This window comes from Gymnoscopelus braueri, assembly GCF_963280865.1.
Source record: "Gymnoscopelus braueri genome assembly, chromosome: 14".
NCBI lineage: Eukaryota > Metazoa > Chordata > Actinopteri > Myctophiformes > Myctophidae > Gymnoscopelus > Gymnoscopelus braueri.
Genome location: NC_137619.1, coordinates 13,569,560 through 13,583,515, shown reverse-complemented (window position 1 = coordinate 13,583,515; position 13,956 = coordinate 13,569,560).

Here is a 13,956-nt window from a genome sequence, read left to right as displayed (position 1 = left end):
CCTCACAGTTGCCAACCGGCAAGCTCACAACGCATCACATTGTAGATCGTCTTTTTTTGAATAGTCGAAGTATGACAGGGGGGGGGGGGTGGAGTGGCAGTGGAGTATGGGGTGTGTGTGTGTGTGTGTGTGTGTGTGTGTGTGTGTGTGGGGGGGGGGGTCGGAACTTGCAGTTTACAAACGTTTTAGCATCAAAATATACTTTGAGTACCAAAGTAAAAGTACTCAATGTTCAGAAAATAGCAGATCTACAAGCTCATAACTCGTCACATTGTAGATCGGCTGTGTGTGGTTACTGTAGGTTTTGTATTAATAATAACTTCTGCAAAGTAACAAGTAACTAAAGCTGTCAAATGCTGTCATTGTAGTGGAGTAGAAGTAACAAAAATGGCAAGGAAAGTAAAAGTACCTCAAAATTAAACTGCATTGTAAGCACTTGCATAGTACTTGAGTACATATACTTAGTTACTTTGCAGCACCACTGAGTAGACAATGACTGACAAGCTAGCTAACACCAGGTGAACTGATTGCTAGAGTGAAGAGAGACATGGGTTTATATTAATGGTCTTAACTTACAATGTATACATCACACAGATTAAATTGGAGAGCAGACCTGTGCGATCTTGGTGATGTAAAAAACATGTCTGTAGTGCAAAAAATGCGGCCACAGTGACTTTATGAAAACACAGGGCATTTCTCCTCTGTCCTTCTCTCTCTAGGGGTTTTCAGTTGAAATAACATTGACTTTCCCATAGACTTTTTGGGGTGTTTAAAGTTAAATGTTTCAAAAACTACAAATTATTTCAGAAAGAAAAGTACAAGCACAAATGTCCACAGTAAGCTGGATTTTTTACAGTTTGAATGGAGTTTCTAAGTGAAAGTATGAGTATGTAGGAGTAGTTAGGTGCCATACTTTTGGGAGAGAAAGAAATATTGTAGAACATCAATAGTGTGCTCGCTGCTGCTGCAGCGAGCCCACAATAACTCAAATAATGCATAGAAATAGTAATCTAAGATCATAGGTAAACCAAGAACCTATCATCAGTCTAACAGAAGAAAATCCAAAATGAAACAATAATCTGTACAAACAATACACACTGTAGGATGCCAGATCTGAATGCACAGGACCTCATTTAGTCAGTCTGTCTTTTCAGTAAAGTGGGCACAATTCTGGAACTCTTAGCCCACTGTATAATCTAAAATGTCACACACTTCATATAAAGATCAGTCCATAATAATTCAGCTCTGTACATCATACAATTAAAATATCACTACAGTAAAGTATTTAACAGTACAAAATATAACTACTTGGCTGTATGGCAATCTCAACAAGACACTGACCTCTTTGTGTCACTAATTAAATTATATTTGAAAGATTCATATCACTTGGTAAGACTTTGGGTGGGTTAGAGAGATGTTCCGGTCGGGAATCGAACTGGTGACCTTTCGATCCACAGCTCCCCCTTCCTCCTCCCCCACAGCTTCTCCTCCCCCCTACTTCCCCTTTTTTCCTCTTCTTCCCCCCCTCACCCAGGCTATTGTTCCCCAGCTTTGGCTCAGTCAGTACACTGTCTACCTGTCAGTCTGTAGGTCCCTGGTTCAAACCCCAATTTAACCAGTCCAAATATAATTTACTGAACCAAAATCATGACTTTGTTAATTAATGCATGTTCACTTCTTCTCTCTCTTTCTGCCTCTCTCTTTCTCTCTCTCTCTCTCTCGCTCTCTCTCTCTCTCTCTCTCTCTCACTGCCTCTCTTTCTCTCTCTCTCTCTCTCTCTCTCTCTCTCTCTCTCTCTCTCTCTCTCTCTCTCTCTCTCTCTCTCTCTCTCTCTCTCTCTCTCTCCAATAGCCAAAATGGAAAAAACAGCTATGAAGGTAATTGGTAGGAAAGATTCTCCATCTCTTCAGACAATCTTTGAGAAAACGGTGCTCAGTCTGTCAAAGAGAGTGTTGTCTGACCCTTCACATTTATTATTTTCAGAGTATGAGCTGTTACCCTCTGGTAGACGCTACAGAGCGTGTCATTGCAAGAGCAACCGCTTCAAACTTTCTTTTCTTCCCACTTCAATTGTCCTACTAAATAACCACCATGTAGTTCATAGTTCTTAGTGGGAAGGGGACTTATTGTCCTCTTCAGTTTTTATTTCATTTATACCTGTGATACTATAAACTGTAAATCCTCTAGTACTTGTATTTATATACTTCCACTGATTGCATTTTTGCATTGATCTCTTGTGATACTCTGATACTGTACTTGTACATTGTTGCTATTTGTGTATTGACTTTGTGTATTGTTCTGTCTGTTTTAAAAAAGCGTTATGTACTATTGCACTTTTGCCCAAGACAAATTTCCCCTTGTGGGACAATAAAGTATATCTCATCTCATATCTCATCTCATCTCATCTCATCATCTCTCTCTGTCTCTGTCTCTGTCTCTGTCTCTCTCTCTCTCTCTCGCTCTCTCGCTCTCTCTCTGCCTGCCTCTTCCTGCCTCTGCCTTATCCCTCGAAACCGCTTATTGCTGCTTGCAGCTATATTATCTTATTGTATTTATTTCATTTTATTTGAATGCAGGGTCCATATACAAACACATGTTTTGAATTAACTGTGGAAAAACTTGAAGAACAAGGCACTGGATTAAGTAAGCTTGGCTGTTAGCCTGCTCCTGACCAGGCTAACTTCACAGCTAAATTGCCATGGTAACTAAGGTAGGCTTGCTTCAATTCTCTTTCGTGGAATCGGGTCATGGCTAAACTTAGCCAGGGTGAACTGGCTAAACTAATCTTCAAGATAATTCAGCTTTCATGGAAGCCCTAATCCTGGCTAAATTAAGCCAGGATAGGGGTTAAAGCCAGGCTTTAGCTCTAATTCACCTTTCGAGGAATAGGGCCCCGGTCTCTGTCCCCATCTCTTCTCAGTGGGTTGACTACTTCTAAACCTTGAAATCTCAATGTACATATGTCATGTTTTACCATATTAAAATGCCTGGCAACTGGAGACTTCTCATCTTTATTTCTAATATTACTCTTGTGCTCTGTAATTCTGATTTTCAATTATCTTTTAGTTATATACATATACATATTTATTTTTTATTCTGGAAAAAAAAAGAAAAACGATGTACAAGCTCACAACGAAACACATTTGTGACTAATTCAAGAAGGTTAGAACAGAAGAGCCCCCTCTCTGCCCCAACAGTTTCATTGTGGACATGAGATCTATTTTGCCACTTATTACAGACCCCTAATTTAAATAATGTAAAGAGAAAGTCAAAAGTTTAATATGTATACATTTTTAAAAAAGTGTAATGCACATCAAACAATAATAAAAACATTATTAATGATTAACATACTGATTATTGCACTTGACTTGATATTTTTTTACATGGCAATGGTTGACATTTCAGTTCCTTAGTTTATTTATTTTTCTCAGTTCTCTTTCTTTCTTCACCATCACTGTGCAGTTCTTGCTGATGTGACAAATACTTACAGAAGAATAATGATGAGAGAGCTCTATCCAGTTCCATGTTTGGTACACAAATACATATGGCTGAGATTTCAGTTCCTTTTTCTTAGCTGGAAAGGTCTAGTCAAATGATTTATGGTTTGTCAGAAAGTGTCTTTCCAAGTTCCCTTTCTTCACTTACCACATTGTTGTTGCAATTCATTTTCCCATCAAAAATAATGTGTTGTAAACTATATGTTTTGTCTCATGAGGTCTGTTCCCAAACTCATTCAACCTATGTCTTGTCTCATTAGATGTGGTTGAAAAATAGTAGTAGCTTAATAAACAAAACACTGCACCACTCATTTGTTAGTTTCAAGAGTTGCGGTTTCCGTTAAGGTGAACAAGTATTCGATGTTGATGAGAAAATCTTAGACCATGCATAGGTGGTATGATGTAAGCCTTACATCATACCACCTATGCATGGTCTAAATGAGAAAGGTAAGGTATACAAAATGTGCCACAGACATGTGCAAGTCTTGCCACGGACACGTTTGTCCATGTACGGACATGTTGATGACCCCTGCTTGAGAGTCAAAACAGATAATTATGTACAGTCCACGATGAGTGATTAATGAGGGGCATGACAGGATTGAAAGGAATGCAGTGTCACAATAATTTGATGCAAACGTGCCTAATTTTGATCAGAGGTGAGGAGGAGGTCTGATGGTGACGCTGAGGATCAAGGGTTTCCATGGATTATGATTGTGGAGTGTTACTATGGTTATTATTGGTATTATTGGAGACTTTGAAACGCTTTCTCTCAACTGACATAAATGGACAGTTCTGCAGTTCTGCCCTCCTTTGCCTTGGTGCTCCATCTCAACAGATGACATGCCTTCTGTTTTTGCTCTTTTCCTGCACCATTTTTCACAGTGGTCACTCACATTACCGTTGACTTTAATTGTTTCATTGTCTGACACACCTCATACACTCCATTAATCCATTGTCTTAAAAAATACTAGTATCCCACAAAGGATTGAACGGATGTTTTGACATTTTCAGGGAATCTTGTTTTCTTGTTGTCCTCATATGATGCAATTATGTACGGCTACAGCATACAATCTCCAGCATCATATTAATGAGAATGTCATCCCGACACTTTATGAGTCACCACAATTATTCAAACACATTTTTTAAAGATTCAATTGTGTATTTTACATTATAATGAAAAATATGTAGGCCTATGTATATTTTTCTTTTCTTTTTTAAGGAAAAAAAGAGTGCCACGGACATGTTTGTCCATGTACGGACATGTTGATGACCCCTGGTTCAGAATAGGCCATGTTGTGTAGGTCCTTTTCGTTCAGTTTCGTTCCCATCAAGTGGACCTAAATAATCTCTGCTTCTTAAAAAAGATCTATTGGTAGTAAGTAAGAAAAAAAATTACCGACATCTGATCGGGCGCAGTATTTTTATAATTAGTGTTTAAAAGTCGGTACTATTTTCTTAGCAGCGTCGTAATACTTTCAAAGGGGTGGTGCGGTTTTTGGCACGTGATTCCCGTTACAACCAATGGGGTCGCCTCTACTTCCACCATTTCCTGCAACAACAGCCATAGCAACGGGGTAACGTCTGAAGAAAATAAGTCAAAACAAAGAAAATATCCTTCAAAAGCACGGCAAAAGGACTCGAAACGATGAATCTTATGTCTGTCCAGAAAGAAGAGGTTCAGGAATTTACACGGACAAGATGGGATACATGTACAACAAGCCATGGATACGCGACGGTCGTCTGTCCCGACCGAACTTCAATCAGGTGTTTGCACTTTTCCATTTACGGCCCGTACATCTACATAAACGTTCAGATTTCAAATATAAAGTGCTTACCGCATGGCCATTGATGTTAAAATTCTGTATGGTCCCGCAGAAATACCCGTATATTCCGTATTGTTCAATAAAGAGTATTCTTAACCGATCGGTGGCCATTTTCTCACAGATTTATAATGTATCAGAGTGCAATACACCTCCCATCCGATAGGGTCGCGTAGTTGAAAGGATATGGTAAAAATGGCCACCGATCGGATTAACAGGCTTTTTATTGAACAATACGGAAGATACAGGTACTTCTCTGGGCCCGTACATAATTGTAACATCCATGGCCATGGGTAAGCATTTTAAATCTGAAATATGAACGTTTATGTAGATGTACGGGCCGTTAATGGAGAAAGTGCAAACACCTGGTTGAATGTTTCAAGGCAACTACAGAACGTGCGTCAACGTTACTTATATAAACATCATTCATGCAACATTCTACCAGCGTGTTATTGACAAAAATACATTAATGTGATTAATGTGAGAGGAAAACGGCAGAAGGATCAACTCTCTCAAACAGAAACGTCAGCAGGTGAGCCACACACACACACACACACACACACACACACACACACACACACACACACACACACACACACACACACGGGGGGGGGGGGGGGGTGCTCACATTTTAACATGAGACTGAAATAATGTATTGTGTTATCAGATAAAAGCATTGAAAACAGCAGATCTACAAGCTCACAACACATCACAACGCGTTGTGAGCTTGTAGATCTGCTATTTTCAATAGATTTATTTGGGGGGAGACACATTTTAACATGAGACTGAAATAATTTTTTATGTTATCACATGAAAAAAATCAATTGAAAATAGCATATCTACAAGCTCACAACACGTCGCGTTGTGAAAGTAAAACTACCTCAAAATTCTACTTGAGTACAGTAGCCTACTTGAGTAAATGTACTTATTTACTTTACACCACTGAAAGTACAGGTACTAAAAAAAACGTACAGTACTCAAGTGAATGTCCACCACTGCATCTCACCAGTGCTGATAAAGCCCATAAGCTAATTGGCAATATGGCCAAGTAAGAGATTGTAAACAAAACATGCATTGTCATTTTATGATTGTATGGGTGCTATTACTGTATTTTAAACATTTGTGTGTCATTTCATCCATGTTCCATCTCTGTGATAACTCAGACATCTTTACATCGTTAACAGCTAATACACCAGATGTTGTGATTGATAAAGAGTCCAGGGAAGTGTCTGTATTAGATAGCCTGCACCTTTGACTCTAGCCTAGAGGAAGCCTTTATGACAAAGGTCATTAAATACCAACCACTCCTACATACCATCTCAGAGCTGGGCTATTAGGTGCAGACTATTTGTTTTTATATTTGGCAGCCTATAGGACATACCCACATACTGGCTGTTAGAGGGTTTCAACAACTTTGGATGCCCAAAAAGGAGGCAAAAAGGTTGGCAAAGTATTGTGCTGTAATTGGCAGCCGCCATATATGGCGGAGACGGTGTTACTTATACCCATAGAGTACTGAGTGACATGTTTATTGTATCGTGAAGACATATGCCAGGATTATGTGAATGTAACCTTACTGCACCTATAATATTTGTGTCCCTGTATGTTTCTCCTTTATGTGAACATAAATAAATGGTTAAAATGTGTGTATGTGTATGTATGTGTATGTGTATGTGTATATGTGTGTGTGTGTGTGTGTGTGTGTGTGTGTGTGTGTGTGTGTGTGTGTGTGTGTGTGGGGAAATGAACCACCCTTCGCTGACCGCTACAAGATCTTCTGTGAGAGTCATCCGCCATGGCTTATAGTTGACCAAGAGGTGCTGAAAATAAACCAGCTACGAAGGATGTTCGTAAACACAGTGAAGAAGCATGAGGATCTTGATGCTTCAAACTACAGGTAACTCAAATACCATGTGTGTCTTTGACAGTTCTGGGAAACAAAACAAAAACCTTTATGCTGAAAAGTATATTATAGATGTATTCCCTCACAAAAACATCTATGAGAGTATATTTAAACTAAATTGGCTATCATTGTTAATACATCTTTATTTATACACTTGTGCTCATCTTTCCCTAACATTTTATGTTGCAGGCAGAATAAATTGAAGTGGAGGTTGACCCCTGATTTCCCCCTGCTGGTTTTTCACTGCCCTACCAAGTGCAACATCTCTGAACATGTCCTTCCTAGGTATTTTAGGAAAAAGGTTTGGTGATGCAGGGCTGCAAGACATACTCATTGAGTCAAGTTGGTGCCCCAAATCCATCAATGGTGTGATCAGTGGTCATCCACAGGAGATTCAGTCTGCACTTTCATATTTTGTCATATTTGTATACTATTGTTGCACTGTCAACCAACATTTCTCTGTTCATACCTGTGAGTGACACAGAAGGCCTGATCTGGGGGGTGGGTGGGAGGGTTGATGTACAACACATGCTGTGACACACTGTGGTATTTTAATAAATATTTCATACCATATGTTGTAATAATTTGGAGCTTTAGTGTATTTATTTTACTCTAGTCCATTTTTGGGATTATTCCAATCTAGGGGGCTGATTTTCAGCCATTTTGGGCCAAGGAGTGCTGCTTTTTTCTCCTACCTTTCAGTACACAGTAGGTTGTGACATTTTCTATGTATGAAATATAAGCTTTTAGCTAAATGTACTATGTGTATGTTTCATTGTGCTGGGCACCAATCACTTCAGTAGAAGCGTTTTCTTTCTACATTTCATGATCAAAATTCAAACATGAGTACACTAAGGCACCAATACTTGTTTCAGATGTTAGGTACACGTATTTATAACATTTGAGAAAGATTTTGTGTTGCCAAAATCAATTTTCAATATTTTACAAGCAAAAATAGCAGCACAAGATTTTCGTTTTTTGGTTATTCACTTTAATATACATTTCTGGCTTGTGAAAAAATACTGCAGGATTTTGTGCGGAGGTATTTTAACCCAAAGTCCACAAGGGTATTGTCTATGCAAAAATGCATTGAAAAAGTAGACCCAAGACGTGGGAACGAAATTCATTTTCTAGGCACTTTTTGGAGGGTCACAACACGGCCTAGAAGGAGCTATTTGCTACCAAGGCAAAGGAGGGCAGAACTGGACAAGTAAAGCTGGTTATCGTTAGTTGAGAGACAGTGTTTCAAAGTGTCCAATAATGACAATAACAAGTGTAGCCCAGTCTAAAAACTAATCTCTTATTCATTTAGACTATAGGCTTAAATTCATGCAATTAAATAAATGGGTTAAAACATTTAAAACATTATTCTAAACTTCATATGGTTTAAATACGGTAAAATATATATGGAAGAATGCCATGTATTAAAATAGGAAACTAATCCCCAGTCCTTTGAGTTAAAACCCTGTAATCAGTGCAAAAGGGCATAGTTTGTTTGAAATGTACATGGCCCAGCACATGTCTGTAGGCTCACAACCTATCTTGTTAGCAGCATGTGTCAATCTTGAGTTTCTTTTGTTTTGATTTGTTCGTGCTTAATTGACAGCCAATCAGAGTCCAGTCCCAGGTGGAGGGGTGGGTTCTCCAAGCCTGCTAGGGAACAGGTGTTTCAAATGAGTTAATCAGCCTACTAGGGAACAGGTTTTCTAAATCAGACAAGCAGATTTTCTATCAGAGACAGACAGAGTGAGAAGTCACATTTTGTGCAGTGAATTGAATTGACAAAGTTGAATTGACCTGTGTGAAGAAAATGCCAGTTTGTAACCTTGGTTGACGACAAGTTATCCTGTGGTGTGAACTGTGTTGATCTACAAGAGGATACTGACAAGTGTGCTGTGCACGTGCAATTTTATTTTCTGCTTGGTGAACAAGTGAAGCGGCCACCACCGTTTGTAGGTCTCAACGCACCCAAGCTACAACTCAGGCCTGCAACGAGCGTTCATTTAGGGTCACTAAAAAGGACATTGAGTTGCAGTCAGGTGTGTGTGTGTGAGTGCGAGTGGGGCCCATTATTGTGTGTGACCTGTTATTTGTTTATCCACATTTATTCACAATTCTTGTATGCTTTTATTTTATGCTGCATTGAGAGACTATTGTTTTTTGGTGTAATAAATACCCCTACCTACATTAGGTAGTTAAAGGTAAAGTAACCTTGTTGTGTCATAGCTCGTAGATAATTCATGTATGGTAATAATATAATTCATGTTGATTAATGCTTGTTTAGAAAAGTAGTTAAAAGCAGGAAACAAGTTAAAAACATACTTTAAAGGAGTATAATTTCATTATATTCTAACTTTATTTGGAGGCACCAGCCAGTTGAATTAAAATTAAATAAGTACCGATTAAAATAGTTAAAAAGTTAGACTACAGGTAGTCGCGCCATTTTATTAAAACGAACCCAGGCCCCGCCCAGAGTACTACTACACAAGAATCCTCATAGCTACCTGGGACGGGTGTTACACAAGTATAATAACACTCCATGGTAACCCTCCATCCACAGCATAGGACCTCCTCCAACCTAAAAGTTAGTTCACCTCTGATCAAAGTTAGGTGCCTTCGCATTAAACTATTGCGACACTGCATTCAATAAAAATCCTGGCATGCCCTTCATTAATCACTCATCATGTAGATACCTTTTTTGTCTCTCAAGTTTCCTTGTTCCAGTGTTCCATTGGCATTTTATCCTTGACGTTTCCGTGAGAAGAATTTAACATGTAATAATTATGTCTAATAAATCAAAACACTCACCTTTCTGCTAAGTGTCCCTTTTGAGGTTGAAGCACTGTCTGTACTGATGAGACTCAATTTTTATTATCCAAAATAATTAGGATAATATTTTTTGGTCGTTAAGTGGCTCAGTAGTTAATGCAGACATACTATTGTTTTAAAATGTGCAGCACATAGGAATAGACCCTATGACACATTAGGAGTCCATTAATATACATTTAGGGCTAGGCCACTGTGTTTTTGGTAAGATGATTAGTTTCCATGTCCGTGGCAAAAATGAAATATTAATGAAAATGTCCATCACAAGCTGCCATGGTGATGACCCATGCTCACAATGTGTCGTATCGCGACGCATTGTGAGCTTGTAGATCGGCTATTTTCAAATGGCTGAAATGTATATAGGGCTGAAGCGGTTAATATATGTTTTGTAATAATAATCAAAATCTACAAAGTAAGTAAAGTTTTCAAATAATTATACGTGAATCCCTTGAGGTGCTTATTGGTCAAAAACCCAGATGTGTGTCTCAAAGAATAGCGCCTTTATCCAAAGCGCTTTACAATGTACGTTGCATTCTCACACACACTCACACACGCGTTACAAACAGTGGCGCCGGCGCCTGTTTAATTAAAAGACACTGTGTCCCCCCACAATTCAGTCCAGTCAAAAAAAAAGAACAAAAAAATGTGTCCAAACCCGCGCACCTCTGTGCCGAATTGTACCGAATTAACCAAAATAAAGTAACAAAAAAAACCCAAAAATTAACAAACCCAACCGGAAAGAATGAAGTTTTCGCGCACGGACCGCACGGACCGCACGGACCGCATGCATGCGCATGCGTCCCCCGATATGTCCCTCCATGTCATTTTTGCTTGCTGTAGCACCACCGATGTTCAGAGACAACTACAGCACTCTCGTCTGAGTTGCTCCCCGTCTAAACAGGATGACTAGTGTACTGTACATGGAACTGGATAAAGCGCTGTCACCTTATTTGTCTCATCAGAGTCAACTGCACAGGGATGGAACATGGAAAGACACTCTCGGACAAACCTCAAACCATTTGAGTATGAATTGAAATTTCAGCCATGTCTGGCGACCATACATGAAACTGGAACTGGAACTGCTGTCTGTCATCAGTGCTTTAAACGTCCAATAAATATTTTTTGCATTATTGTTTGATGTGCATGAGACACTTTTTCATAATTTATCCTTGTGATGCCCCACTCCCTTATATGGAGTATGGGAGTGTGCTCTGCTAATCCTGTTCCTTTTAGGTGAACAGGGTGTGGCAGTACTAATGGCTCATTGGAGAGCACCTGGGCCCGGTGCCTCCAGGAGTCTATACAAGCCAACCCATGAGCAGTCTATGTTGAGATCCAGAGGAGAGAGGACTGCCGTCCTCTTCAGCTGCTCCCCATGCTGTTGTTCTGTTCTAGTTGATTATTCTTTTCATCCACACACACACACACCCTGCACTACACCATGTTTCACTCATCCACACTTGCACTACTGATTTACTGACTCCACACCTCATTCCTTTATTGCTATGATTTCCCTGTATGTTCAGTTATTTCTCAGTTGTTGGTTAGTTTATTAGTTAATAAATATCTTTGTTATACTTTCCGTTGGTCTCCCTCCCCTATTATTTGTCGTGGCAAGAGCCAGCCATGACAAATGGGGGCTCGTTCCAAAAGTGAGTATTGTTTGATTTAAAGTTACAGTATTGTTTATGCGCACCTACTGAGGCTTGTGTTAAAAGCCAGTCTGGTGGAAGTAATTGGGGTTTTCCCCGTGACGTCTCTGTCTAGTTAGGCCAATCAGATGCGTGGGGTTTGGTGGGCTTGGCTCGGGATTCCCTATTTTGGGCTATGATGAAGCGAAAATTCAACTTTTTGTCAGGACGTGCGTGTTTTGAGTTGTTTAATGTTTCGTTACCGTTAAATGGTCTTCTTTTGATTCCCCGTAATTTTTCATTTGAAGCATGGATTTAATTGAATATAGATGGAATATAGGTCATTTTACACACTGTTACTGAGATTAAGTATTCATATAGGAGCTGCTGCTGTTTGTCCCATGTGAGGCATAGCCACGTTTAGTGTTTAAACTTTCGTGGATTTGTTTTTTTCTTGTATTGTTTTGGTAGTGTTGGGGTGAACGCGGTAAGGGGCACGGTACGTGGCTGACAACGTGATTATTAATGGGTTGCGTTGTCCCCAAAGTATATTTGGTGAATAAATACCCCTGCAATTTACCTCATGAAGAGATAGGGTTGAGTTAGAGAAGATTGACTTAGGCAGTTAGGGGACGCTCCTGAGTACTTGGTCAAAGTGTATTTCAGTGTGTTTTGTTAACTTATATCCATTGTATTCAAGTGATTTTGATAATGGCTCAAATTAAAAGATTTTTTTGTGGCTCCATCTGAGACATTGTTGGATGGATGCACAAAGGAGCAAATTTATGAGATTGCAGAATACTATAAAATAGACATTGGGGATAAAGAGATGCAAACCGGAGACTTTAAAAGCAATATTGATAGTTAACCTAAAGGACTTGGATGTTTTACCGGGTGGTGAAACGGGGGAGGGAGGCGGTGCAAACACAGCTTTCTTTTGAGCAGCAGAAGGAGCTGATGTTGATACAGTTAGAGATGGATAGAAACAAGCAACAGATTGAAGTGGAAAAGTTAAGATGGACAACAGAGCAGGCAAAACATACAACAGAGCAGGCAAAAATTAGTTTACAGAGGGAAAAGTTGGAACTGGTAAGGGAAGCTAAGATGGACCAGAAGCTGTTGATAGGTGAGGTAGGTTTATCGTCTGGACAGCGCCCTTTTGATTTAGTTAGCAGTTTGCGGTTAATGCCAAAATTCAATGAGAAAGACCGTTTGTTTTTTTGTTTGAGAGACTGGCAGAATCTAGAGGTTGGCCTGAGGAGGATCGTACGGTAATGCTACAATGTGTTCTGACTGGGAGAGCGCAGGAGGCGTACTCAGCCTTGTCGGTAACCGACAGTGTAAGCTATGCCACGGTAAAATCAGCTGTTCTTAAAGAATACGAGATGATGCCGGAGGGCTACCGTCAGAGATTTAGGAATGGTAGAAAGGAAGATAGCCAGTCATATTTAGAGTTTTCAAGGGAAGAAGTAGTGATTAACTTTAACTGTTGGCGTATGGCTGCAGGTGGGAACACCGGTGAAGGCTTGTGTGATTTGATGCTGTTAGAGCAGTTCAAAAATGCCATTCCGCCTCATATAGCAATGTATATTACCGAACAGCAGGTTAAAACTGTGGCAGAAGCAGCCGCTTTGGCTGACCAGTATGTTTTGACGCACCGAGACTGGGTACAGCAGGGCGCCCAAATTACGCACGAGGAGAGCACCGCATCCAGCCATTGTGACGACGGTCGCAGCGCACCTTTCAATAGGAATTTTAAAATGGAGGACGGGAAAAGGTGGGCTGCCCGTGACGGTGACAGAACATGTCACTACTGTGGCAAGAAAGGTCACATTAAAGTAGACTGTTATTCACTGAAACAGATGCCGGTGTCAGCTGTATCAAGGTCGGTAAGTTCTCTACATGGGAGTGAGAGGAGTCTCGGCGATGTAGATGAGGCGTATGGACCATTCGTGGAGAGGGTTTATCTCTCTCGTGGGGTCAGTGAAAAAATACCTGTGACAATTCTGCGGGACACGGCTGCGCTGGGCACATACGTGCTTGACTCTGTCCTGCCATTCTCTGCACAGTCTGCTACTGGGGGTGACATGTTGAGCCGTGGTATGGGCATGTCCATAATCCCTTCTCCTATACACAAACTCAATCTCGAGTGTGGTCTGGTTCAGGGCGAGGTGGAAGTGGCGTTGCGCACAGCGTTGCCGATGGCTGGGGTCGATGTTCTCCTGGGTAACATGCATGCTGGGGGGCGCGTGTGGGCAAATGTGTCACCACCACCACTT